Source organism: Vulpes lagopus, chromosome 6 (genome assembly GCF_018345385.1).
Source record: "Vulpes lagopus strain Blue_001 chromosome 6, ASM1834538v1, whole genome shotgun sequence".
NCBI classification, from domain to species: Eukaryota; Metazoa; Chordata; class Mammalia; order Carnivora; family Canidae; genus Vulpes; species Vulpes lagopus.
This window is the reverse complement of record NC_054829.1, coordinates 25,055,824-25,083,131: the sequence shown is the minus strand read 5'-3', so window position 1 is coordinate 25,083,131 and position 27,308 is coordinate 25,055,824. Positions and strand designations below refer to the sequence as shown.

The window sequence follows — 27,308 nt, the reverse complement described above, 5'->3', positions numbered from 1 at the left end:
AGGCTCCATGCAGGGAACCTGACATGGGACTGGATCCAGGGTCTCCTGGACCACACCTGGGCTGAAGGTGGTGCTAAACCACTGAGCCACCCAGGTTGCCCTGTCTTGATCACTTTCATATCTCCAGTATCTATTAGGATCTCAGATGCTTGTTAAGTGGATGAAGATGGATTCATAAGTGAAGGCGGCTGAAAATCACAAAAATATCTAAAAGGAGATAAGTCGAATTTAAAAGAGGAGGTATGTATTTCACAGACTTCTCTCTGAGTAGAAGAGCATGTCCTTTGGGTTTTTTTTTTTTTAATCCTGTATTAAGGATTTTTAAAAAAATCCTTGCATACAAGGGTTGTATAATATTAAAGTGAGGAAGTAGCTAGCGTGGGAAGAAATTTTAAGAGGTACCAAAAATACAAGCGTGCTGCAGGTCAGTGACACTTCCAGACTAATTACAAATTGAGAAATGTGTTTCAACATCAAATGAAGAATGGATGTATAGGTAAATATAGGTATAATCATCTTCAAAGAAACAAACAAACCTGTGTTTTTCACTCATGTTCCTATGAAGTTTTAGACCATCACACAAATCCATTTGAGTTCTTCAGTGCCTAGCAGTTGGTAAGCTAAATTACAAAGCCTACAATTTAATCTGCATTAGAATAGAAGAATAAGGGTTAGCTGTTATTACTGTCATTGCTGATATCAATGTCATTATCATAATCATTGGTTACCAAGCATATGCCCAGACCTGAAGAAAAGCAGTTGGGAGTGAAGTGTACTGAATCCTGACGAATGAGTTCAAAGTCCCTGAAGGGAGCTGGCTGGATAGATTTCCACTTTGTTTGCACGCAGGAGAAAGCAATTCATAAACTGGTTTAGTTCAAAGCAATTCATTTCAGTGGCTTTTACACACTCACTCAAGGACTAAAACTGAGTTGCCTTTCCTTTGCCCAAGGGCAGAAAGGGCTCTTGGCCATTGTCCCAGAGAGGCTGCCAGGCCTGATGGCCATCAGCTCTTCTTAATTAATAAGCCCTTTTTACTTTCAGCTCACACTGACAAGGCGCTTAGGTTTGGTTCAATCAGCTGATTAGGATAAGAACCCAGAGGGGTTTGATTGATGGTTACATTAGGAACAGGCCCCTAGGAAGGAGGACTTGTTAAAGGGTGAGGAGCAAACGGCAGCACCTCCCTCATAAGGGTGGATGGTAGAGGCTCTGCCTGCTGCCAAGTTCACTTTGGGGAACAATTTGTGGTTAGATCTACAGAAATGGTGATCGATTTTCAGGCTTTTTGATCAATTATGAGACTCTCATCACAGCTATAATTATCAAGATGATGATAAATTAATCTAGATTTGGATCCAACATAGCAGAGTGGTTCAGAGCATAGACACAGCTTTGAATCCTGGCTCCTTGACCTTGGGTAAGTTACTTTGCCTTTCTGCACCTTAGTTTTTTCATCAGTAAAAGAGGGGATAATTGTACCTATCTCTTGGGGTTGTTGCAAGCATTAAAAAAGTTATGTACTCGGTGCTTGTCACAGTGTAGATGTGTTAGCTATTATTTATTATCTCTGTAATTATGAGAGATGGGGGTCAGGGAAGAAAACATTTATCTTCTGGAGCAAGCATGGGCATTTAATTCAATAAAAGGTTGCCAAGTGTCTATTTTTTATCAGGTGCTGGTTTCAGATGTGAGCAAGACACAGTCCCATACTCAAAGAGTTCATGGTCTAGGAAGGGAGAAAGACATGTAAATGCATACATCATAATACCCTGTAACAATGAAAACATTAGGCGCAATGGTTGCACGGAAGAGTGAGTGATAAACCCTATATGGGGGAGTTTCTGAGCAAGTGACCTCTGAGCTGGGCTTGAAGATGGATGGAGTTTGCTAGACCAGCTAGTGGCAGGTTTAGGGATTCTAGGAGGCAGAGGGATAGCACTGTAAAGGCAGAGATCCATAAAACAGCACATTTGCTTTTGCTGAACTATACAATGTGAGTGGAAGGGGGAGGAAGAGAGGAAGGTGGATGTAAATTACAGAGCATCATATAAGTGCATTTGATTTCATTGACATTAATATTGCAGCATCAAAGTGGAGAGGGCTGGAGATAGGTCAAGAAGAGGTAACTGTGGCCAGATCATGAAAAGCCGAGTATTTACTTGCTTCAGTTGTGTGTAGGCTGAAGCGAGGCAGTGGTGGTGGGAATAGAGAGGAAGGAACAAGAGGTAATTGAGGGGTAGGACTGTTGGGGCTTGGTGATTGAGTGGATGTAGGAGGTGAGCGAGGGAGAGGAACCAAGTCACTCTCAGGTTCACTGGGCTTGACACGCAAGGAGGCTGTAATACTGTGAATATAGGAAGAAGGGGGAATAAGAAGATAAGGTCTATGTTGGACATGTGGAGTTTCCCATGCCTGTGGAACATCTAGAGTGGGGGGTGTGGGCAGTTGGAATTATACACTAGAGGTTCTATATGTGAGGTTATAGTGTTTGTCTGGAGGCATGTGGTGGGGACAGAACCTGGGGCCCTAGGGTATAATATTAATAATGGCTAACACTTTATGCATGCTTGCTTTGTGCCAAGCCATGCTACGCATTTCTCAGGCCATGCTAAATCAGGGACCGTCTTGCTTCACTTATTTTACCTCTGGTAACTGGCACATACTGGGCACACAGTAATGATTTTACTTTATTGAATGGAGACTCCCATTTAGACCTTACCATAACCCTATGGGGCAGATAGTATTAGGATCTTCTTTTTACAGATGAGGAAAGTGATCTAGGAAAGATTACATCGACCAAGGTCACACAGTTGTAAGCAGCAGATCTGAGATTTGAAATCAGCTCTTTGTGACTGTAAGTTCTGAAGTGCTTCACTGTTTTGCTAGAATGTTAAAATCTGCTCCTAAAAATGTACTTATGTGATCGACGGTGAGACTCAGAACCCCTCTGAGACTACCACAACAGGAGTGGGTCTCAAAAATCTCAAAGAGCTCCCCTTCCAGGTTTAAAACTCTGACATCAATGACTCCTGTGAAGATGCCCTGCAGGGGGCCTATTCCTGGCCCATCACTCAGGGTGGAAGGCCTGAGAAGTGTATGTAGTGCTACATTGCTACACCAGGAGTGGCGAGGTGGGAGCCGACTGTACTAGGCGCAGGCAAAGCAGGTGGATTAGGGTTCTACTTCTTGTTTTTTTTTAAGATTTTATTTATTCATGTGTGTGTGTGTGTGTGTGTGTGTGTGAGAGAGAGAGAGAGAGAGAGAGAGAGGCAGAGACACAGGCAGAGGAGGAACAGGCTCCATGCAGGGAGCCCGATGTGGGACTTGATCCCAGGACTCCAGGATCACACTCTGGGCCGAAGGCAGGCACCAAACCGCTGAGCCACCCAGGGATCCCAGCATTCTACTTCTTACGGCAGATTATCACATACTTAGCAGCTTGAAACAACACGCGTGTCTTCTCTCAGTTTCTGTGGACTCAGTGGTTTAGCTCCGTGTGCTGAGCTGAGTTTTCAGCCGGATGCTTGAATGGGGAAGAGTCTGCTTCTGAGCTCATTCTGGTTGTCACAGACTTTATTTCCTCATGATTGTATACCTAAGGCCTGACTTTCTGCTGGCTGTTGGCCAGAGGCCACTGTCAGGTCATGGAGGCTGCTTCCTCAATATGGCCACTCACTTCGTGAAGCTTGTGAGGAGAACCTACTAGTGTGTGCTGGTAAGATAGACAGATCTCCATTACATAGAAATAGATATAGGTAGATATATAAACATTGCATATTACATATCATAGGAGTAACATCCCATCACCTTTGCCATATTCTATTGCTGAGATGTAAGTCTTAGGTTCCACCTATACTCAAGGGAAGGGAATTCCACAAAGGCATGGACACCAGGAGATAGGGATTACTGGGGTCACCCAAGGGTCTGTCTTCCACAAAGGGTCACATTATCTGCTGAGAATTTAAAAGTAATAAAAAATCCAAATAAAGTTGGTTTGCTTTATTAATGCCACAAACTGCCAATTTTAGTTATGATGAAATACTCCTTCCTGAAAAAAGTCTTTTGTTTTAACAGTTGCTGGGAGGGCTGTTGAGTTTTCATAATGCATAGGTAAGCTTCATTTTAAAAATTACTTATCCTTTAACACCTTGTATTCTACATGTAAGTAAACTCCCAGTTATATTAAGAGTCGGTCCCCAACACATGGACTTAGGTATATGCCTTCACTTTAAGAGTAAGTCTGTGATGATTTAGAGTCATTTGGGATTGTTTTGGGTGCCAGGCCCATCTCCAGCGTTATGGTACTACACGGTACTGTGTTTATTTATTTTTTATTTTTATTTTTTAAAGGTTTTATTTATTTATTCATGAGAGACACAGAGAGAGCCAGAGACATAGAGGGAGAAGCAGGCTCCCTGAGGGGAGCCTGAGGCGGGACTTGATCCCAGGACCTGGGATCACCAGCTGAGTCAAAGGCAGATGCTGAACCACTGAGCAGCCCAGGCATCCCAGTACTGTGTTTAAAGAGGTCTGAAAAAAATGGGGGCAACAATGATTGGAAAGACTGAGAAACCGAACAGGAGTTCCTTCGGTTCTGTTATTATATATGACCGTGTGGAGTTTTTGTGTTTGAAACTTAATACTGTAAAGCGATGCAAACTGAGACGAGTGATGTTTTTATTTGGGAAATGCACATCACAGTTGACACAGGAAACACTTTCCTAAACTTTAATATTAACTTTAAGATGGAAAATTCCTTTACAGTGACTTACTGTAAAACTGAAAAACGAATCGAGAAGACAAAACATTACAACACTATGATTTAGCAGTTGCCTAATACTCGATGAGCTACTGTTTTGCTGCTCAGGAATAAAAATAGCTAGCACTGATTTGGCTCACCATGTGCTAGACTCTTCCAAACACACACGGACACACGCTCCTATTTGTATTAACTGGTGAAAACAACCCTAGCAGGTAAGTCCTGCTATGAATCTTACAAAAATAATCCGACGCACAGAAGGATCGTGATCTGCTCAGGATCATCCAACTAGGGTGGCCGAGCTGGAATGTGAGCCGGGGTCATGCGGCTCCAATCCCTGAATTCTTAGCCGCCGGTGAGACCAGACAAAGCGAAACCAAGCTCCCCAGCAACCCTGCAGGCCGATGGAAGCCCTTCCAGAAAGGACAGGAAGGCTTCTTTGCTTCCATCCAGGAGGGCTCCTTGCTATTCCAGACCGGCCCCTGCTGGCTCCCGGGCAGAGGGAGAGCCGGCTTCCCGCAGCCGCCCCCCCTCCTCTGCCCTCTCGGCCAGACCCAGGTCTCTCCTGGCCCTTCCCAGCTTCCGGCCGTCCGCTCCAGGCCAGGTCGCCGGCAGGGTCAGGCGCTGCCAGGAGCTCGCGAGTCTTCTATTTACTGTTTGGTTTCCATGGCGACACGTCGGGCGCCGTCAGCGCCTCCCGTCACAGGCCCCGCAGCGCGGCCCCCACCCGGCGCCGTGACGTCAGCCGCCGCTTCCGTTCTGCCCATATTTGGCGCAGCCGGCGAGTCGCCCGGGGAGGAGGCTGGGAGCCGGCCGCCCGCCTCGCCGCGCCCCCAGTTCCCGACCACGCCCCCGCGGGGTGCCGGCTGCGGCCCCGTGTCACGCGCCCCCCGCTCCCCCCGCTCCCCCGCCCCCGCCTCTCCTGCCCGCAGACCCCAGGTGTGGGGGGCGGGGGACGAGGGCGTTAGGGACCCCAGAGAGGGCGTGGCCGAAGGGACGCGCCCTGAGGTCCCCAGGCGCTCCGGGACTCGGGAGGCCGCGCACGAAGACTGAGGGCTGTGTCGTCCGTCCCGGGTGGGTGAGCTCGCATCACGATGTCCTCGCTCGGCGCCGGAAGTCCTGGAAACAGCCCTCTCTCGCCTAACTGTGTTTTATGTTTTACGGGCTCGAAGCTGACATCTTCCCGCCCGTGGCGCAGCGGAGAGCTTTGGGGCCGGAGGATCTGGGATCAGTGTTGTCCCTTGGGGGAGGAGTGACCTTGGGAAGGTCGCGTCCCTCGCCCGGCCTGGTAAAATGAGCTGCGGGCGTGGGTGGAGGGAGCGTAAGGCTGGCCGCAGAGTCGGGGAGGCCGGCGAGGGTGCGTGTGGGGTCGTCCGTGCCCTCCCACCTACCCCCGTCCCCGTGACCCAACGGGGAGGTCAGAGGAGCTCTCGGGGCCCCGGCGGTCCCGAGCCGCGTGCACAGTAGGCGCATTGGTGCGGCTCTTGGAGCCTTGCTCCTCCGAGGCGCTTAATGAACTCCGTCAACTGATTATTGAATGAATCCCGGGCCCATTCCCTCCGGATTTCACCTTCATAAATCCGGATCCCCGCAATTCCTCTTACAGGCGGAAGGAAGAATATTGCGATGATTAATAATCGCGCAGCAGGGTTGCTGATGTAAAGCGATTTGCAGATGTAAAGGGCAATAAGCATTCCTGGGAGGAATCCAACGAGATTCCAGAAATCTCCGAGGGAGGGAGGGAGGGAGGGAGGGAGGGAAGGAGCCGTGGGTGGGTGCCGCCGGCCGTGGGCCGTGGGGCCGGGGGTGGGGCAGGCGGTGCTGCAGAGGCCGCGGCTGGGGCCTCGGGCCTCGGAACTGGCGTCTGGGGCTGACCCTTGAGCGGCTCACCTGTGCCCCCCTCACCCCCCTCCTCCAATTCCTCAGTTTCCTCGGCCAGAGAACTGTGTGTTTTCCAGAATATCAGAGCTGGAACGCACATCAGGCATTTCCCCCTAATCCTGCCCCCCCCCCTCTTTTTTTAATCTCACAAATGGGAAAACAGAGGTTCAGAGGCGTTGGTTCATCCATCCAAACTTGCACAGCTAGTGCACTTAGGGACATAAAGAGGATTTCTGGCTTCAAACTAGAGTTCTTTCTGCCTCACCTCTAACCTCCTGTGCTCTTGTGTCTTGGGGACCCTGCTGCCTGGCTCAGATGAGGGGGGGTGTGCAGTAAAGCTAAATACTGACTGCAGGGGATCCCTGGGTGGCTCGGCCGTTTGGTGCCTGCCTTCGGCCCAGGGCCTGATCCTGGAGACCCAGGATCAAGTCCCTGCATGGAGCCTGCTTCTCTCTCTGCCTGTGTCTCTAACTCTCTCTCTCTGTCTCTCTCATGAATAAGTAAAATCTTAAAAAAAATAAAAATAAATGCTGACTGCAGGCCTCCTAAAGGAGGCCAGGGGCACACCTGCTGCTCCACACAGCCCACAGCCCCACAGCAGGGCCTGTGGCGCTGGCCAGGAGGTGTGTGCTTCCAAAGCCACAAGCATTCCTCCGAAGGTAGCTGGAATGGCTTCTTGTCTAGGGAGCCCGAGGTGGCTGTCCTGAAACCATCTTAGACTAGCATAGTTACCCAAGCCTTGCGTTAATTAAGCTTTTCTCAGCCAAAATAAACAGCAGAAGATGCGTAGCCTGAACCCGTGGGAACCCTTTTCTGCTCATTGGAAGGTCTTTTCATGAGGCTTAGAGGTTAGATTCTGGAGGGGGAATGCCTCTCGAACCTCTCTGTCTCTCTTCCCCTCATGTCTCAACCAACTTCTCTTACATCCTACATTCTATTTCTTCCCTAATGTCTAGACTGAGCAAGAAGGCAGCTCAGACTGAGAAGGCTGGTGCCCACGGCTGGCCTCAGTCACCCCAACCGGCTGATTGGAGGAGTCTGGGCCACAGCAGTAGAAGCAGCGGCTCTCCCCCCGGTGGACACGGGAGGCACAGTGCCCTTCTCCAGTTCAGAAGCAGCACCGTAGTGGTGCAGTAGAGGAAGTACTCTGTTCACTCTGATACAAAGAGCAAAATTTGGCAGAAGAAAAATAATCCCAGCCCTTGCTTTTTAAAAATATTTTATTTATTTATTCATGAGAGACACATACACACAGAGGCAGAGACACAGGCAGAGGGAGAAGCAGCCTTCCTGCAGCAAGCCTGATGGGGGACTCTATCCCAGGACAGCTGGGATCATAACTGAGCCAAAGGCAGACATTCAACTGAGCCACCCAGGTGCCCCAATCCCAGCCGTTTCGCTTTCTAGTGTATTTCTGAGGATCTGGTCAATTGGGATGCAGAAGAGACTTCTGTTGTTTCTCTTGCCCGGACTGTATTTTTCCTTCCTACTATCCAAACCCTGTCCCCTTCTCAGCCCCTATGTCAAGTTCTACCTCTTTCATAACAGCTTTTCTGACTCTCCCGTTCTGTATATCTTCTAAATACAGCTGTACACAGACCCAGCACACAGAAGGCACGCTTATCTATCATTAGCGTTTCCCTGTGGGTGGGAGCCACGTTTTCTGTGGCTTCATGTTCACAGACTCCATAGTGCCCAGCACAGGGCTGGGGACAGAAAGTGCTCTCAACAAGCTCTTGCTGATTAACTGATATATTAACCGATTAATCTATGCAAAAGCAAACTCTAAGCCTTCGCTTCGACAAACCTTCCAGAACTTAGTTCTTTGGGGGAATCTAGGTAGTGACCTAATCAAATATAGCCTTGCACAATAAGTGGTTCCACCAAACAATTTCACAAGAGAACACCACCGCCACCCAGAGAGGGATGTGGAAGTTTGGAGTGGACTCTCAGACACAGAGGAGGGTGACACTGTGGAAAGGTCAAGGGATGAAGGATTAGGAGGGAGGTCCTTGCTCCTGGGTTCAGACAGGCTGCAGAAGCTCTAGATCCAGGTTTATATCCAGATTGCGCCACCTGCTGTGTAGCCTCAGACAAGTTTACTCCCCTCTCTGTGTGTCACCTTCTCATCTGTAAAAATAAGTACCTAGCTTCTTAGCAATATGATGCGGATAAATTGAGTTGATATTTGCAAAGTGCCTGGCACATAAGTGCTAAGTGCTATGTAACAGTTTGTAAATGAATTTTCCAGCTCAGGTGCCTTGTAAATGGGATGGGGAACATGATAGGATCTCTCGATTCCTTTCTGCCCCAGCCTTCCAGGACAATGCATGCACTTTAGGGTCAGGCAGGCCTGAGTTGACTCTTGTCCCTGTCAGCAGTTGTGTGACTTTGGGCAAATCACTTTACTTCTTGGAGCCCCGGTTTTCTCATCTGTGAAATGAGGATAGTTGTATCTAGAATAAAATGCTGTCCAATTGCACGCTGATAAAATGCCCGGCATATAAGGAGCTTAAGAAACAGAAGCGATGGTTATTATTGATTAGAAGAGCCATATATAAAGGAGAACAGGGTCTCCAAAATCTTTGAAGTTTCAAGAATGAGTGAGCATATAGAACGGCGATGAGATCATCTCAACCGTGGAGCTCAGGGTGGAGGGGAGGCCCTGGGTCTGGGCCGTGACTGGATATCACAGGCTCTGAAGAAAGCAAGAATGGTTTTACTTGCACACAAGCTCTAGGAACATTTTCTGCCCAAGGGTGCACTGAGGGTGTGGACGCAGTGGGGCTAGATGCCAGCTCTAGGCCTTTCTACCTCCTTCCCAGGAGATGTGACTTTAGTAAGAGGGTGTGGGCAGGGTGGGCCTTGGAAACCTGTTGTTGTGGAGTGTGTGTGTGTGTGTGTGTGTGTGAATGGCCCAGGGACATCCTGCCCTGTGACCCGGACTTCCAGGACTGGTATGGCCTCCTTCACAGCAGAACCTGTTGGCACAGCTCCTGGAAGCTGCCATTCCCAAACCTGTCTGAGGACACCTGGGACAGATGCCGGCTCTTTTCCAAGGGGTGGGGTGGGGGGGTGATGATAGTCTTAAAGCCAAATTAACCTTACTTCCCTTCAGCTGCATGTGTGGAAAAGTACTAAGTGGGAGATGCAAATGTTGCTTGTAGTCCTTTGAGTTCTTTTCGAAGAGGGGGAAGGAGGGTTGCAAAATCCAACAATGATAGGGTGTTGCAATCCCAAACACGCTGGGAATCACTCTCATGGTCCTCACACTTGACGGCTCTTGCCCTGTGACCCACAAGGAGCTGTGTGCTCCCCGGTGGCAGGGTCTATACTAAGGGAGTCGCTATTCCGGATCTCAGACACAATCTGGGACCTGGACAATCTGCCTTACGGGCTGTTTGGGGATCACACAGGAATCTGTAAGCCCCCTTCCAGCCTCATATGGCTCGTGATGGCAACAGGGTGGGCCCCAGTGACTAGCGTCTCGAGCAGAATTCAAAGAAATTGAATTGAATTGTCTGTAAAAAAACAGGACCTATGCAGAGTCACAAAGGTGCTAGTATTGGTTGTCTGCGGGGAAGAGGGAATATGTTTTTGTTCTTTTTGCCTGTTTGTACTTTTAGATTTTTTTATTTTTGGCAAGCGCCCATTGCTTTTGTAAGAAGAAAAGATTTTTTTTTTTAAATGTTCCCAGCAGAGTGGTTTGTTTTTTTTTTTAAAGATAATAAATGAGAAGGTTCAAATACCTTCTGATTTTTTCTTTTTCCTTTTCCTCTCTCTCCAAAAGAAAAAATGCTCACGGTGAAAGCTTTGAAAAATCAGACAATCAAAATAAAAAATAAAAAATCACTTGTAGTCTCATCACAGAGATAATGACTGTTATTACTTTTCATTCTACCTTTCCTGTACACTTTAGTTTTATACTCTATAGTTTCTATGCTGTGGTTTTTATGGAAATAGGGTCGCGCTGTAATAATGTTTTGTAATCTGCTTTTTCTATACTGTAGATCATGAACATATTTTTCTTTTTCTTTTTTTTAAAGATAATTCATGAGAGACACACAGAGAGGCGGAGACACAGGCAGAGGGAGAAGCAGACTCCATGCAGGGAACCCAATACGGGACTCCATCCTGGGACCCCAGGATCACGCCCTGGGCCGAAGGCAGACCCCCAACCGCTGAGCCACCCAGGTGTCCCATGAACATACTTTTCTCCTTGATCAAATTTGATAGCTAGTTACATAGGAGTCTAGTTATAAATGTCCCGCAATTTAACCAATTCTGCATTGTTGAAATATAACCTTCAGGTGGTTCCGTACTTTTTTGCTATTGTAGACAAGGCTGCAAATATCTTAACGGCTAATTTTTTTGTGTGTACTTTTGGGGCGGGCCAAGGGTGCCCTCCTTCTTAAGGCTTTTGAATTGCAGCTGCTTGGTCAGTACAGACAGGGTCACATAGTAGAGTGCCCAGTGACAAATGGGAAGGTAGTATTGGCTCAACCAATTTACAGCTGTGTAACTGTAAAAATTATTTACCTTTTTGACACTTCAATTTCCTCAACTATAAAACTGAAATGATAGTAGCTATGTAGTTAAGACAGTTGTAAGGGCCGGCTGGAAAAAATGTGTGAAGTGGTGGGTGGCACAGCACTTGAGGATCCCTCCGTACGTGGAGCCCTCAGTAAACTTGTGGTTTTTGATGTATGGATTGTTGTTTCTTCTGGGGAAGAAGTTGTCCTGAAATCGAGGTCTGGTTGCCTGGAATGGTTGGAGGGGGGGATCTCAGGCAGGTTTAAATGGTAAATGGTGAACATGTTGGAGAGGGGAAGGTAGAGGTAGATGAGTAGCAGAGGAGTGGCTGGTGGAGAGGAGGGTGAGGAAAGGTTAGAAGAGGAGAGAGTGGGCTGTCTGTCGGGGAGAATGGGACTCTGTGGGCAGGGCTGAGATGTCCACATGGATGTTGGTAGCAGGGCTGTGCACCAGTCACTCTGGGGGGGAAGGAGAAGGAGGGGGGGATGCAGAGCCTCTACCCTCCACTCATCTCCCAGGCTGCTTTCTGCCTCTCTTGGAGCCCCACATTGCTTCACTCCTTGCTAGTCTTCTTTCAGTTCCTTGAGTGCGATGCTCCCCTCTGTCGTGTGACCTTTGTACATTTTCTTCCCCTCTGCCAGGAGCTCCTCCTCTCTGCCTGGCTAACTTTTAGGCAGCATCAGAGTGCAAGCTTAAAAGCTCACTTCCTCAGAGAGGCCTTCCCTGACCGTTTGGTATAAACCAGCTCCCCTCCCTCTGGTGACTGTCTCCTGGCCCTCGGTACCCACAACAATGATAGCAACATCAAGGTTTGCAGTTATGTGTGTGATGATTCTCCCGTAGCATCCCCACCAGGCTGAAAGCTCCACGAGGGTCTGTTTTTTGTTCACTATCGTATCCCTGATGCCCAGGACATAGTAGGGCCTCAATAAGTATTTATCAAAATGGAAGAAGCAACCCAATGCTTTGTGACCTGTAAAATGCTTTTATACCCCTCCTGTGGCTTCAGTCCCCTCTTGATTGATGCTGGCTGATTGGCTGAAAGAACAGGAGATATGGGGACTGAAAGGGATGCTTTTAGCCAGTTCCTCTCCCATCCTCCTTTCCCTGGAGGAAGTGGGCTTCTCTTTCTCAGACTAGAGACTTAAAATGAGTGCTTCTTGGGGATCCCTGGGTGGCTCAGTGATTGAGCGTCTGCCTTTAGCCCAGGGCATGATCCTGAAGTCCTGGGATTGAATCCCACATCCAGCTCCCTGCGTGGAGCCTGCTTCTCTTTCTGCCTATGTCTCTGCCTTTCTCTCATGACTAAATAAAATCTTAAAAAAAAAAAAATCAGTGTTTTTTAAAAAAATATTTATTTATTTATTCATTCATTCATGAGAGAGAAGCAGAGATATAGGTAGGGGGAGAAGCAGGCTCCCCATGGGGAGCCCATTGTGGGGCTTGATTCCAGGACCCCAGGATTACCCTGAGCCCAAAGCAGATGCTCAACCCCTGAGCCACCCAGATGTCCTTTAAAATCAGTGCTTTTTTAAGTTATGTTGTATATCAATTACCTGGGGATCTTCTTATGTGAATTGTGATCATGGGGGTCTAGGATCCTCCTTAGGCTCGGGTCTAAGATTCTGCATCTCTAACAAGCAACCAGATCAGGCCCCAGTTGTTGAACAGCGAGGCTTTCTATTCCGGGGGCCTCTGTGATGCCCAGGCTGAATGTTGAGTCTCTCTGCCCTCTGTTGGCCACTGCCGGGCATGGCAGTCCTTGACCAAGCAGATCAAGGGCGCCTACAGGAATTTCTAAGTCACACCAAGTTCTTGGGGGACAAGATCTTCTGCTAAAAGCAGATGGCACACAGATTCTGAAAGCATTAGGAAATGTACTGTTAATGCACCCTGGGGGTGCCTGGGTGGTGCGACTGACTCTTGGTTTCAGCTCAGGTCCTGATCTCAGGGTCATGGGATCCAGTTGGACTCGGCACCCAGCCCAGAGTCTGCTGGAGATTGTCTCTCCCTCTCCCTCTTCTCCTCCCCCTGCTCATGCCTGCACGCTCTCTCTCTCTCTAAAATAACTCAATCTTTAAAAAAAAAAAATTGCTCTCTGTAAAGGATCCTGCCATACTGAGGCAAAAGGAATTCCCTGAACTGAAGGATGTTAGTGCTAGGAGGGACCCTAACACTTAGCTAGTGACTTTCTTCTCTCACTACTGTTTGCTTCCCCCCCCCCTTTTTAATTAGCAGAGGCTTTTTTTTTTTTTTTTTTTTTAGCAGAGGCCTTTCTTCATATGGGCTGCATAAAGACTTCATGGGCCCTAGGTGCTTTTAGTCTCTGTGGGCTCCTTCCTCTATAAAAATTAATTGAGAATTGTATTTTATGATTGTATTGGTATAAAGATAAGTATGTTAACATATATATTATAATTTTTCAGTGTATTAATCTTTTTCTTCTGATTTTCAAAAGAAATTAAAACATTTCCTTGGATTTGTGAAAATATCATGGGCCTTCAACATCAGGCCTTTTGTATCAGACCTTTTCTCCCCGCAGTGCCCAGGTTATATCTCTCTACCAAGCCCAAGGCTGTAGGAGATGCCTCGAGGGCCAGGTTGCTTTTAAAGCAGGTGACAAGGAATGCCTGGATGGCTCAGTGGTTGAGCATCTGCCTTCAGCTCAGGTCATGATCCCGGGGTCCTGGAATTGAGTCCCACATCGGGCTTCCTGCATGGAGCCTGCTTCTCCCTCTGCCTATGTCTCTGCCTCTCTCTCTGTATCTCTCATGAATAAATAAATAAAATCTTGAAAAAAGAAATAAAGCGGGTGACCAGATAGGACATGTTAAAGGACTTATACAAAATATGAAGTGTTTACTATATACCAAGTGCTTGAAACATACTCTTTAAGTTTCAGAAAAGCCTTGTGAGGTAGGATAGGAGTTACTACCCATGTTATGCCTCCGGGGGGAAGTCAGAGTTGAGAAAGTGATGTCACTTTCTTGACATCACAGCCTAGTAGGTGGCAGATCTGGGATTTGAACTCCAGGTTGGTCTGATCCATCCAAAGACCATACAAAGAGACAGGATGTACATCGAAGTTCCTGCCTGGATATCTTACCACATGTATATTACAGTAGCAGGGATGCTGGAGGGTAAGATGTTCAGGGAGGGCCAGAGGCTCTTCGGAAAGAGGGAGAATTGAGACTGGCTTTGGAGCAATCACTGCAGTGCTGAAGTGGCAAGACAAGGCACTTGAGGCCACAGAGATAGACAGGTGGGGGCCCTTGGTTCAGGGGACCATGAGGAGATTTCCCAAGCAGGAGGGAACTCAAGGTTAAGAAGTAGAGGATGAGGAGGCAGGGTGTGGTTACAGAGAGTGAGGAATTTGGGCCTAATCTCATGTTCAGTGGGAGGTTTTTTTGTTTCCTTGAGCCCTAAAAACGAGTCCCAAATTATCAATAATGGGGGTGCCCTGGTGGCTCAGTCAGCTAAGCATCCACCTTCAGTTCAGGCCATGATCCTGAGATCATGAGTCCTGGAATTGAGTCCTGCATCGAGCTCCTTGCTCCATGGGGAGCCTGCTTCTCCCTCCCCCTCTGCCTGCTGCTCCCCCTGCTTGTGCTCTCTCTGTCAAATAAATAAATAAAATAAATATTTTGATAACGTAGTAAAGTTCTATCTGCCGACCCTGACTCAGTTAAGATCTTATCCTTCAAGGGCAGCCCTGGTGGCCCAGAGGTTTAGCGCCACCTCCAGCCTGGGGTGTGATCCTGGACCTGGGATCGAGTCCCATGTTGGGCTCCCAGCGTGGAGCCTGCTTCTCTCTCTCTCTCTCTCTCTCTCTCTTTCTCTGTGTGTCTCTCATGAATAAATAAATAAAATCTTAAAAAAAAAAAGATCTTATCTGTCAAGTGGGAGTTCTGAACTTTGCCCCACACTCTCAGAGATGTCAGGAAGTTCAAATGAGCATCAGCTCCATAAGGATGGGGAAGCCCATGTCTGATTCAGGTGGTATCTCCAAGGCCTGGGCACTCAGCCCTTGGTTCATGAAGGACTGGTGGACCTCGATTCTACACATCTCTCTCTCTCTCTCTCTCTCTCTCTCTTTTTTTTTTTACACATCTCTTTAAAAGCAGCAAGTAGGGAAGTAGCTGGCTGGAAAAAGGGAGAAGAAGCCAGAAGAGGGCGCTGTTCAGCGAAACAAGGTTTGGTATTAGGAGCTGCCTGGATCTTCAGGATTTCAGATGGAGAATTTGCATCTCTGGGTTTTGCTCTAAACTCTGGGATTTAGGTGATCAAATCATTCTACATTCTTATATTAACTCTTCTTCTTTTTTTTTTTTTTTTAAGATATTTTATATTTATTCATTCATGAGACACACACACACACACACACACACACAGAGAGACAAAGACACAGGCAGAGGGAGAAGCAGGCTCCATGCAGGGAGCTGGACTTGGGACTTGATCCTAGGTCTCCAGGATCATGCCCCGGGCCGAAGGCAGGCACTAAACCACTGAGCCACCCAGGCGTCCCTTAACTCTTGTCTTCTAACTAGGAAAAGTGGCTAAGATGCTGTTTAGTCCCTCTATTTCACATTCTCTTAATGCTTTAGGCACTTAATAACGTGAAATTATTTTTTTGGAGAACAGTACCTAAAACAGCAACCAGTTTATTATATCTCTAGATTTTGTGAGTTAGGAATTAAGACAGGCATTAGCTAGGAAGTTCTGTTCAGTATGGCGCAGACTGATGTCCTCTGTGGTATTTGGCTGGGAGGTGGGCTGGTTTGGAGGGTCTACAAAACAGATGTAATTTTACATTTTGTGTGATTATTTTTGTGTCTGTCTCCCTCACTAGTGCAGAAGCTACCGAGGCACTGGAACTGTGTGTGTTTCTATCACTTTATCACTAGTAGCTAGCAAAGCGCCTGGCCAGTTGAGACTTAGTAAATATTTGTTAAATAAATATTTGTTGAATCAATGATGTAATTTTTATAAAGAGTGTCAGGATCCTCAGAAAACAGGCATCGGTGGAAGTCGATGATGATAATTGCTCAGTAAGTGCCAAGACTAAGCTAAGTATTCTACAACCTGGTTAGCTGGCATAATTCACCCCTGTTTCATAGACAAGGAGCTGAGGCTGACCTGACACAGCTTCAAAAGGTGACACACGAGAAGCCCCTTTTATACCACAAATCAGAGAATCTGGGGATAAACTCAGGAACCCTGGAGTCCAAGCAAGTTACTAAAATGAGTTATTTGGGAGAGAATGACCTGATGAAATGGCAAAAGGTTAGTCAGTGTGGTTTCAGATTGGTCCCAAACAACGTTCCAGATTCCTGCTTCTAGAGTTATCCAAATAGTAGAAGCAAAACCACCCCAAATGTTGAGGGGAAAATTCACTTGGATGTCTATTGCTACATTCACCTTCCACTGTTCCTCAGAAATCCACATAACTGTTTCTTCTTCTTGGTTTTATTTATTTATTTATTTATTTATTTATTTATTTATTTATTTAAAAAGATTTTATTTATTTATTCATGAGAGGCACAGAGAGAGGCAGAGACAGGCAGAGGGAGAAGCAGGCTCCCTGCAGGGACCCTGATGTGGGACTCGATCCCAGGACCTGGGATCACACCCTGAATCGAAGGCAGATGCTCGGCCACTGAGCCACTCAGGTGCCCCTGGTTTTATTTATTTTTGATGTTAATGCATAATTGGATTGTTCTGTCAACAGGGTGTGCTGCTTCTTCAGTTTCATGAAACAATGAGCTGGCCTTTGGTCATGAGTGTGGCATCAGAAAGCCAAGATGAGTTAGTAGGAGTGTCCTTGATTGAAGTTGTCCCAAGGATCAGAGCATTATTGGATTATCTGATACCTCGGCTTCCTATAGGCTTTGCTTTGCCTGAAAGGCTCTTCTAGCTCTCCTTACTGTGATGGGGAAATACCCCAGGGTGCCAGGAAATTCCTGCCTGGGCAGGGAGCTGACTTCCTGGTTAGTAACCCAGGGAGTCTAAGCCCAGCCCCCTGCAACCAATCAGCAGCAGAGATGCCTCAAACTGACAAGCAAAACGAAGCCCAACAAAAGCAGCTGGAACTTGAACAAACAGATTTGGGTGAGGCTGGGAGGGGAGTCAGGCCTGGCGTCATCCAGGCTCTAGGCCAGGCCGTTGTCTTGGTGATAGCCAGCCCGTTTACCAGCGGGCAGCAGAGCCAGTTTTCTGAGGGTGAAGCCTAGGGAGGGGGGGCTGGGGTGCCCAAGGTGGCCTGCACTTCTCTAAGTAATGGTAATCCAGAGAAGGCAGGGCCACTTCCAGAGAGTAGTGCCTTCTCGCTGGACCTGGGTGGGTGACCTGGGGTGCCAGGGGGCAGTGGGCTGGGAGAGGCTGGCCAGCTTGGGAGGGAGGGAAGTGGCTACTGAACTAGCAAAGAGGCCTTTGGAAAGGCTGGAAGGCTTTCCGGGCAGAAAGGATTTGCAGCTGTTTTAGCTTTCTTGGCAAAACATGAATTGAAGTAGATCACAGAGTTCTCTAAAACAAAACAAAAACACAAAACAGCACAACAACAACAACACACACACACAGGCCACTGGATGGGGGTGTGTGTCTTTGGGAATCTCAGAGGTGAGAATGTCTTGTATCCCTCTCTAGGAGCTCTTTTGCTTTTCCTTTTTTTTCTCCCCTCCTCTCCCCTTCCCTTCCCTCCCCTCCGATCCTCCCCTCCCCTCTCCTGTGTCCCCTGTCATAACTACCTCCCCTGTTCTCCCCACCTCTTTTCTTTTTTGCTGATGTCCACAAGTCAAGTAATTACTCGGAGGGCAAGAGGAACGAACAGCATTCAGCGTAAAACAAATGTTAGCAAACATCTGCTTTGCAGGGCAGGGCCTGTGAGGTGTTTGCGTCCATGAGGGTAGGTTACTTTAGGGTAAAGAGTAGACACCTTCCTGCCCTCCGAGACATTGCAGATGTGGCGGCTGCTGTGTCACACTTGTGTCATTAGGTGGCAGAAAGAGAGGCTTGTCTACGCTGAGTGTTCTGGCCCATGAACATCTGGATAATTAATAGTCTGACACTTGACTAAAAAAAAAAAAAAAGGCATTCTTTCTGGCTAATGTGCAATATTAGCAAAACAAATGCAGTGGAGGAAAGAATCCTGGTATGTCCTCCTAGAAATCTTGCTGCTAAAGCGTCTGCCACACCAAAGGACAAGCACTGTGTGAGTCCTCTTAAGGGAGGGACCTAGAGCAGGACCTTTGCAGAGACAAGATGTAGAAAGGTGGTTCGCAGGGGTCAGGGAAGGGAAGGTGGGGGTTAGTGTTTCATGGGTCAGAGTTTCAGTTTGGGAAGGTGAAAGGGGTTGTGGAGATGGACGGTGGTGAGGGCGGCCCAGCACTGTGAATGTGCTTAATGCCACTGAACTGTACACTTGACAATGATTAAAATGGTCAATTCTGTGTTACTAGATTTTATCACAATTTAAAATGTCAATTAGAGGGGCACCTGGGTGGCTCAGTGGTTGAGTGTGTCTGCCTTTGGCTCGGGTTGTGATCTCCCGGGTCCTGGGATTGAGTCCTGCATCAGGCTCCCTCCAGGGAGCCTGCTTCTCCCTCTTCTATGTCTCTGCCTCTCTCTCTGTGTCTCTCATGAATAAATAAAATCTTGGGCAGCCCGGGTGGCTCAGTGGTTTAGCGCCGCCTTCAGCCCAGGGCCTGATCCTGGAGGCCTGGGATCGAGTCCCACGTCGGGCTCCCTGCATGGAGCCTGCTTCTCCCTCTGCCTGTGTCTCTGCCTCTCTCTCTCTCTCTGTGTCTCTCATGAATAAATAAATAAAACCTTTAAAAATAAATAAATAAAATCTTAAAAAAAATGTCAAGTAGAGATTGCCTTCTCATTGTATCAGGAGACAGGGGCATTTGTTTGAAGGCCGATGCCTGGGGCTTGCTGGTTTACCTCCTGTGCCTTGGCTGTGCCATCACAGAGAGGACTTTTGTCTCCCTTCAGCCAGTAATGAGGAATGGACTTGAAAACACCGAGTGAGCAGAAAGGCACCACAAGGACGTGAAATATGGCTAAGATATTATTTCAAAGCTCCTTGTTAAGGTACCCAAATGCCCCGGGGGGGGGGAAGCTGAAGGGGGGAAAGGGAAGCTTTGGAGGAAACGAAGGAAAGCATGATATTTGGCAATTACAGGGGCTGGAAAAAGCCCAAACACCATGGGAGAGGGAGAAGAGAACTTGAGGCTCCTTCTTCGGGACCAGAAGGTAGGACCGACTTGGGCTATCACAGCGATTTAAAACACTTCTCCCTTTTGCCGGGCCTAAATTGAGAAACAAGTTAAGCCCACCCATAAGGAGGAAATGAAACGAAATGAAACAATGTCAAAACATCACCTCTCAAATTTCATGAAGGGAAATGGTACAGTTACAAAACGATGCTGGGTCAAAGTTTATGGATCTGGAACCCAAATGTGCTGGTGGAACTCAAGTCACCATCGGTTTCATTAACAGTTAACAGTTTAGTCAGAGTGACTTTTTTTCATCCTGAAAGAAATACTCAAATTCATCACCACCACCATTTACCCACCACATGTTATGTTAGCATATATTAGGATGTGCTCAGCACTCCTCTAAATGTGGTTCATACCTTATCTTTTCATTTCTTATAACAACCATGCAAGGTACATCTTTGAGGATAAAAACATGAGAGTCCTGTTTAGCGTTTGTTCTTTCTGGTTCTTTGTTTCCTCATCTATAAAATGAGGAAACTAGCTAGCTAACAGCTAGAGTAGTTTAGCAGCTTGCCCCTAGTCACACAGTTGGTAAGTAGTAATGTCAGGATTTGAACTCATGTCTGACTCCAGAGCTCTCCACCAGAACACCACACTACACTGGAGAAGACACTATTGCTGAGAAGCTTCTTCTTTTATTTCTTTTCTTTTCTTTTCTTTTTTCTTTTCTTTCTTTTCTTTTCTTTTCTTTTCTTTTCTTTTCTTTTCTTTTCTTCTTTTCTTTTCTTTTCTTTTTTCTTTTCTTTCTTTTCTTTTCTTTTCTTTTCTTTTCTTTTCTTTTCTTTTCTTCTTTTCTTTTCTTTTCTTTTTTTTCCTTTTCTTTTCCTTTCCTTTCTTTCTTTTTAAAGATTTTATTTATTTATTCATGAAAGACACGCAGAGAGAGAGAGAGAGAGAGAGGCAGAGACACAGGCAGAGGGAGAAGCAGGCTCCCTGCGGGGAGCCTGATGTGGGACTCAATCCCAGGACCCCGGGATCATAACCTGAGCCAAAGGCAGATGCTCAACCACTGAGCCACCCAGGTACCCCTCTGAGAAGCTTCTGAAACAAACTGGTAATGAATATTTTTCTCTGGGAGCAATTTGAATGAGCAATTGGTAAATTGCTTTATCATAACATTGCATGATGTCACATTGACTTACAATGGGGAAGAGCAATGAGTACCATGAGTGTGTCTTCACAGCGATCTGGCTCTAAAGTTGCATGAAACCACCAAGTACAGAGTATAGAAAAATGCTTGGCTGTGTTATGTGTGTACATGTGTATGTGTTGTGGTGTCTTCTATGTGTTATTCTGTGTTGTATGTTGTATGTGTTACGTGTGTTATGCATGTATCACATGTATATGAGTGAGTTGTGTAAGTGAAGGAGACTTGCCTGATGCCTGATTTCTTCAACACTGAAGACCAGACGTTCCAGCAGCCAACACTTACTTGGTGCTTGCTATGAGCCAGGCACTCCTCTCAGTGCTTCACAGGTAATCACTCGTTCATCTTTGCAACAGTCCTGAGCAGTAGTTACTAATAGTATCCTCATTTGATGAATAAGGAAGTGGAGACACAGAAGCATCAATTACCTTACTCTAAACCACCCAATAGTAAAAAGTGGAGCTGGGATTGGAACCCAGGGAGATTGGCTTCAAACTGTGTGGTCTTTTTTTTTTTTTTTTTTTTTTTATCTTAACTGGTGCTCCCAAATCACCATGCAGAAGAGGACAGAATTATCCTCATTCTGTGGCGAAGAGCCTGTGGACCATGTGAACACAGGTTGACTGAGACAATCAGCACTCTCCAGTTAGACGTTAGCCGAGGTGAGACAGTCATTGCTGGCCTCGCAGTGCATGTGTGGTTGCTATCAATTTAATCATTATTAAGAATTGAGAAGGATTGTTGTCAAAAATCACACTTGTGAAATCTGTACAGACAAAATGGTTTCATTGATTTGTTTCCTCTTAAACTCTACCTAGAAATGACAAGTATCTATGGATCAGATGTTCTCTGGTTCATGAGGATGGACTGTGATTTATTTGAGATAGGATGGCATTTCTTCTCTTGTCTTTCTTCACTTGCCTTTCTGGGGCCTGTCACTTGGAAGTTGAGGATAACAGAAAAAGGTCTTTGGTAATGCCATTCAAAGTGGAGGAGGAGACGGAGCCTGTTATATAACAACACAAAGGCAGTGATTATCCATCCATCCATCCTTCGATCCATCGATCCATCCATCCATCCAACAAATGTCTACTGAGCACCTGTTTTGTGTCAGGTACTGTTTTAGGTGACAAACACTCAGAGATGAATGAGATAAAGTAGTTGCTTTTGTGGAGCATCTATTCTTGTGGAGAAAAAAGACATCAAACAACTGAATAAATATAAACACAAGAGAAGTCTAGACAGAGATAAGGGCTATGAAGAAAATAAAGCAGGGGAAGGGGAGAAGAGAGTATGGCACGTTTTACATAGTGTGGCCACGGGATTATCTGAGGCTCTGCAATGTGGTTAATCTAGCTATGTAAAGAATTATATTAAACATCCCAAGCCTAGACCCCACTCTCAGTGGACTGCTTTCTTCTTGTTTCCCTCCTCCCACAGGATCTGAGGGTAACCCATGTTCTAAGCCTTCAGTGGCAGAATGGAGGTAGACGAGGGACATTTAGGCAGGGAATGAGGAGAAGGAAAAGCTAGGCCCTAGCGAGGGGAGCAAAGCATTCGAGGGCTTGGGGCCCAGGGGTTGAAGCGTCAGTGGTTGTTCATTGATTGCCTACTCAATATCCATTCCTCTTCTCTGTAATTCCTACTAGCACTCATATCTGCCTCCTAGGTTTGGGCGGGATATCAAGGGGGTTCCTTCCTGTCCTAGTGATCAGCATAATCTCAATCCTTTTGCCTCCGTGATCAGTTCAGACTGGGAACTGTGACACTTGAGTCTTCTGATGGGTAAAGAAGTGAAGTTCTCTCCCCTCCTGGTGTAAGTACAGATACAGGTAGCCCCGAGACCATATTATGACCTTCATGAAAGCCACCTTGAGGACAAAGCCAACACATGGAAGAAGGCAGCAAGCAGAGAAGTAGAGCCAGGCTTCCAGTTGCTCTTGAAATGCATAGCATTGGATTTTTCTCCTTGTGAACCGATTCATGCATTCACAACATTTTGAGTGCTTATGATGTGCTCAACACTGTTCTACGTGTTGTTTGGGAAAAATCCCTGTCCAGTTTTTGTTGGTTTTTCTTTTATTAGCATGGGAGGGGGGGTGGGCAGATGATCATCAGAGTCAGTCTGCCTAGGTTTAAATTGTGGCTCCACGTCTCTGTGGCTGTGTGACATCAGACAAATTATTAAATCTCTCTGTGCATCAGTTTCCACATACAGAAAGGAGATAATTCTAGTGCCTACCTCATAGGATGGTTGACTATACTCTCACTTAATTTAAGTGGGGATTAAGTGAGAGAATGTGAAGGGTGTAGGACAAGACTGGACATGTAGTATGTGCTTGCTGTGGGGGCTCTGATGTGTCACCCAGTCCACACTTTGGGAATAGAAGACTTATTTCCCCCAACCACTGGGAGTCTTTTAGAAGTATTGTCCCAGGGGAAGATGACCTTGTTACCCTAAGGCCAAGGCCTCTTTTTTTTTTTTTTTTTTTTTTTTTATTTTAAAGTATTTTATTGGAATCCTTTTAAAAAAAACAAGTATTCATATTAAATAAGTCTAATTGGTCTAAAAGTATTTAAGCATCTCAAAATTTCTGGGCAGTTTCTTTCCTCCAGTAAGTTGACAGCTGCTCGCATAGATTAATGCAGGGAAATTAGATGGAAGTTCCCAGGATCTGCCCAACACCAACCAGATAGGAGGCATCCTCTGCATGAACAAAACCCATAGCAGCCAAGGAAAAAGGATGTGACTCTTCACAGACTGCAGGTTCGAGTGGCAGGAGCCATCCCAAGGGTACAGACATCTCAATAGCACTGATCCAAGAGGGTGAATTACAAACTTCAGCCCTTCAGTATCTGAGTAGTACCTAACCTTTGAAAGGGCACCGCCCGAGGTAGGCTTCCAGAATATAATCAAGCTAGAAAGATGAAAACAGGAACAGACAGCCCATGATAAGTACAAGCAATGTCAAGGGCCCCCGGTTGGGCCCTTCTCAGACTCACTATCCAGTTCTCCAAATGAGTCAGAACGTAATTTTTGACATCAAGACCAGTGTCAGAGACTCTAGTCTGAGAAATCATCATTCCCAGGCCAAGGCCTCTTTCCAGGAGCAGTCTACATCCAATGACTGATCTATGAGGAAGTATAAATGGCTAGACCCCTTGCCTCAACTTGGGACAATTCTGGAAGGTCACACAGGTCCTGGACCTCTCCCTGGGGTGGATGGAAGCCTTTGTTGGGCTTCCTTCTCAGCTCAGCTTCTCCCTCTCCCCAGTTCTGCTTCTTTTTCTTCCCTTTCTGTGGACATGGATCCAAGCAGCACATCATGCATGCTACTCTTTGAGTTTCTTCTCAGGAACCCAATGTCTGACTCAATAAATGTTAGCTGTTATCCTCACCCCTATCCTCATCTAAAAGCATCCTAAGTTATAGAGAAAATAAGAGAAAGTGTATAAAGGGGAAAGGCTTTCCTACCAACTAGGAAAGGGTAACCACATGGTGCGATGCAGAATGGCAAGAACAAAAACCCCATACCTTTTGGGGTATGAGCTGAGGGGTTGTGCCTGGAGCAGGGAGTCCTTCCCAATCCTCATCTCCAGTTCTGTGTGGATTGGAATTGGTGGCTTGAACCTCAACTAGAGCTCTGTGTATGAGCTAGACTGGCCAACAGTAAGATTTTTATTTCTTAATGGATTGTACCACCCTCTCCCTTCCAATATTAAGGGTGTAGTACAGGGTTACACTTTTACCTTGTTATTCAATTTCCTGCCACGGCTATTCTGGGAATTTGGCAAGCGCTTTTCACCTATAAAAGCTCAGTTTTTAGTGCTGTGATGGGTGGACCGGTTGGAAAGGGACAGAGGCTCCTGGTTTTATAGTCACACGGGGGCAGGAGTTTGCTTTCTTGAATCTGGAGAGCTATCAGGACACTGGTATTCACAGGCTGAATCTGGCAAATGAAAACCAGGATTTAGCACATACCCCATTCATAGCTTTGCTGGAGGGGGAAGCTTCTTTCTGTCCTCTGGATTTTTAAAGCCAAGTGATGGTGACACAGGAAAGCAAACTGGTTGTGCTCTCTCGAAAGTGCTAATGGATACAACTGAACCCCACAACATCTTTCAAGGGCTCACCATGGGCAAGCACTGTGTGTGTGCATGTGTGTCCGTGTGTGTGTGAGACAGAGAGAGAAGACAGGTCCCTACCATCTGTAGGGGAGATAAGCCATGTTGCTTAACAACATGTTACCCGGCACAATGGATTTAGAACCAAACAGATCAGTGCTCAAAACCTGAGTCGAACCCGAGTCGAGTTCTAGCTCTGTTATTGAAGGATGCAGTTTTATATTTGGGGCGACATAAAGCTCTGGAGACCAGTGGGTAGGAGATGTTAACCCTGGAGAAAGGAACTGTCTTGTTTGCCATGTTATTTATGAATATTCAATTTTGCTATAGAAAATGAGGGAAATTAAATATAGAAGCAAGTAGCTTATGAGATTTTTTTTTTTTAGACAGAGTTAAAATAAATAGAACATATATGGGCTGGATATAGATCAAATCAGAATGTTACTTATAGACAAGGGATGAGAAGACCAAGTAAACCTTAAATATTTATAAGGTGCGGATCACGTCTTCTCCAGATTGAAGCAATGTGACTCCTCTGTTGGCCGCTCAGTGGTGATGCTCCAAGAAACCTAGCTAAAACCCACAGCTGCTCAGCAGCTTACTTGGGGTGCTGTAGTGTGAACAGGTGTACTTGGCCCTGAGTCGTCCCAATAGGAGCTCTTTTGTGTGTTTATTTCAGGTGCCACCTGCAGCTGTTCCCGGGGCTTGCCCTCAACACTGACCTCCGTAGCCACACCAGCAGGAGAGAAGGCTGCTGTGGCAGAGAGAGAACAACATCTGTGGACATTGTGTGACCCAGGACTGAGGTAGGGCGGGTGCTTGCCCTCATCCTAAGTGTGTTCACCTGTCCCATCTCTTTGCCTTGCTTCTTTTCAGTGCATGCTCTAAGTTGATGAAATGAATGGTGTGATTCAAGCATCTTAATTTGGCCCATGAGCCTTTGTGTTCTGTGACCTCTGGCATAGGCGGCCTGGAAGGAGAGTTAGAAGCTATCATTGCCTTCAGGTATCTTCTCAAATGGCACAGGAGTCGTAGCTCAGGTTTTCTGGAAGCATTAGCTCAGGCTTCCTGGAAGCAAAGCCTAAGACATCAATTCTTGTGCAAGTGATTTATGAGGGGGCTCTGTCTGGAGAAAAAGTCTGTGAGGAAGTGAGAAAGACAGGGTGGGAGAAGGGAAGAGGTCACACAAAGATGAGGTCCAATTGAAGTATAACCTCAGTCTGGCCCCAGGGAGAGCTCTGAAGCATGGATGGCACTGCAGGTTTGAGCTTCCCTGAGGCAAGAAGGCCAGCCTTTTGTACCTCGTGTCAGGGAATGGATGCACTGGCCGAGGGAAGGAGGTTGGGGGGTGCGGCACACCAGTGGCATCTGCTACATGTGGTTGATCTAAACTCCTTCCCAGGTGGCTTCTGGTGGCAAGGGAGTGAAGAAAGAGCTTAGTAGGTTGGGAACGCTGTGGGAGAAAGGACTGGAGATGGATGGTACAATATGACTTGGAAGGGTCTGAAGCCAGAGGCAGGAGTCATGGGCAGGAAGCCATAGGGAGCCACGGTGTGTTCTTGAGCATATGTATGATTTGGAGCAATGCTTAGGAAGAGAGCCATGTGACATTGGTATGTGTTGCAAGGAAGCTGCTGGCAAAGAGGGCAGCTGGGCCTGGTCTGGGCACTACTACATGTAGCTTAAAAGTATCTCTCTCCTCTGTAGCCTTTGGGCAGCTCTATATGCTCAGAAGCCTACTTTACCAGGGTCTAGTTTTGCAGCCCACTTCCTGGTCTTAATCTCCCATGATTCCCTTGTCCCGAAGGAAAAGGGACAGATACCACATGCCCAGGAGGTGGGCCTCCCTAGACCAGTGTAGGGTGGGCGGGGTGGGGAGAGGTGCATTGCTGGAGGTTCTCCCTTGGAGAAGAACACCTCATAAAAAGCTCAGCAGAGATCTAGGCGGGCTACAGAGGGCTGATGAATGCTGGAGTCGTACAAACCGATCTGGCTCCAAATAAGGTTACCTGATCTCCAAGTAATACAGAGCTTTTACGCCTCTGGCTTTTGTCCGAGGCACTGTAGCCACCGATCGGCAGCAGGCTGGAGATTCTTGGCTTCAGACCCAGCCAGCCTCCAAGCAATGATCCCTCCTCAGGGCAGAGGTTTTGATTGTCTATCAAAACTTTAAGGGCAGTGGTCCCTCAACTCTAACATGCAAGGCACAGACTTCTGGGCCTCACCTGCAGAGATTCAGACTTGGTAGGTCTAGCGTGGGGGTGAGGAATTTGCAGTTGAAGTAGGCACCCCCGTGACCGGGAACAGGCTGTTGCAAGGGTCATCAGTGGAGAGGGGGGGAGATCCAGCACAGATTTACTCAGGAAACCACGCAGCCCTGTGAAGTAGGTGATATTATTTTCAGTCTTCTCAATTTATAGATGGATAAACTTAGGCTCAAAGGATTTAGCTAAGCTTCCCAAACTCTCAAAACTAGTAAATGAGAAAGCTCAGATTCTAATCCACTTATGTAGAGACTGTGCTGCTGTCTGAGATCTGGAGAAAGAATCATAGGGGGTCTAGACGCATCCACATCTAGGCT

The 27,308-nt window shown here is 46.8% G+C and overlaps 2 non-coding genes across 2 annotated transcripts; one reads left to right on the top strand and one right to left on the bottom strand.

The window, feature by feature from the left end:
• The first annotated feature begins 18,110 nt into the window (after positions 1–18,110).
• On the top strand, positions 18,111–18,241 carry LOC121494106. Its single transcript, XR_005988743.1, has one exon. It is a non-coding gene; the product is annotated as a small nucleolar RNA SNORA17 (small nucleolar RNA).
• A 5,381-nt stretch (positions 18,242–23,622) lies between these two features.
• On the bottom strand, positions 23,623–23,690 carry LOC121494097. The gene has a single exon (XR_005988734.1). It is a non-coding gene; the product is annotated as a small nucleolar RNA SNORD52 (small nucleolar RNA).
• Between the last annotated feature and the right edge of the window lie 3,618 nt (positions 23,691–27,308).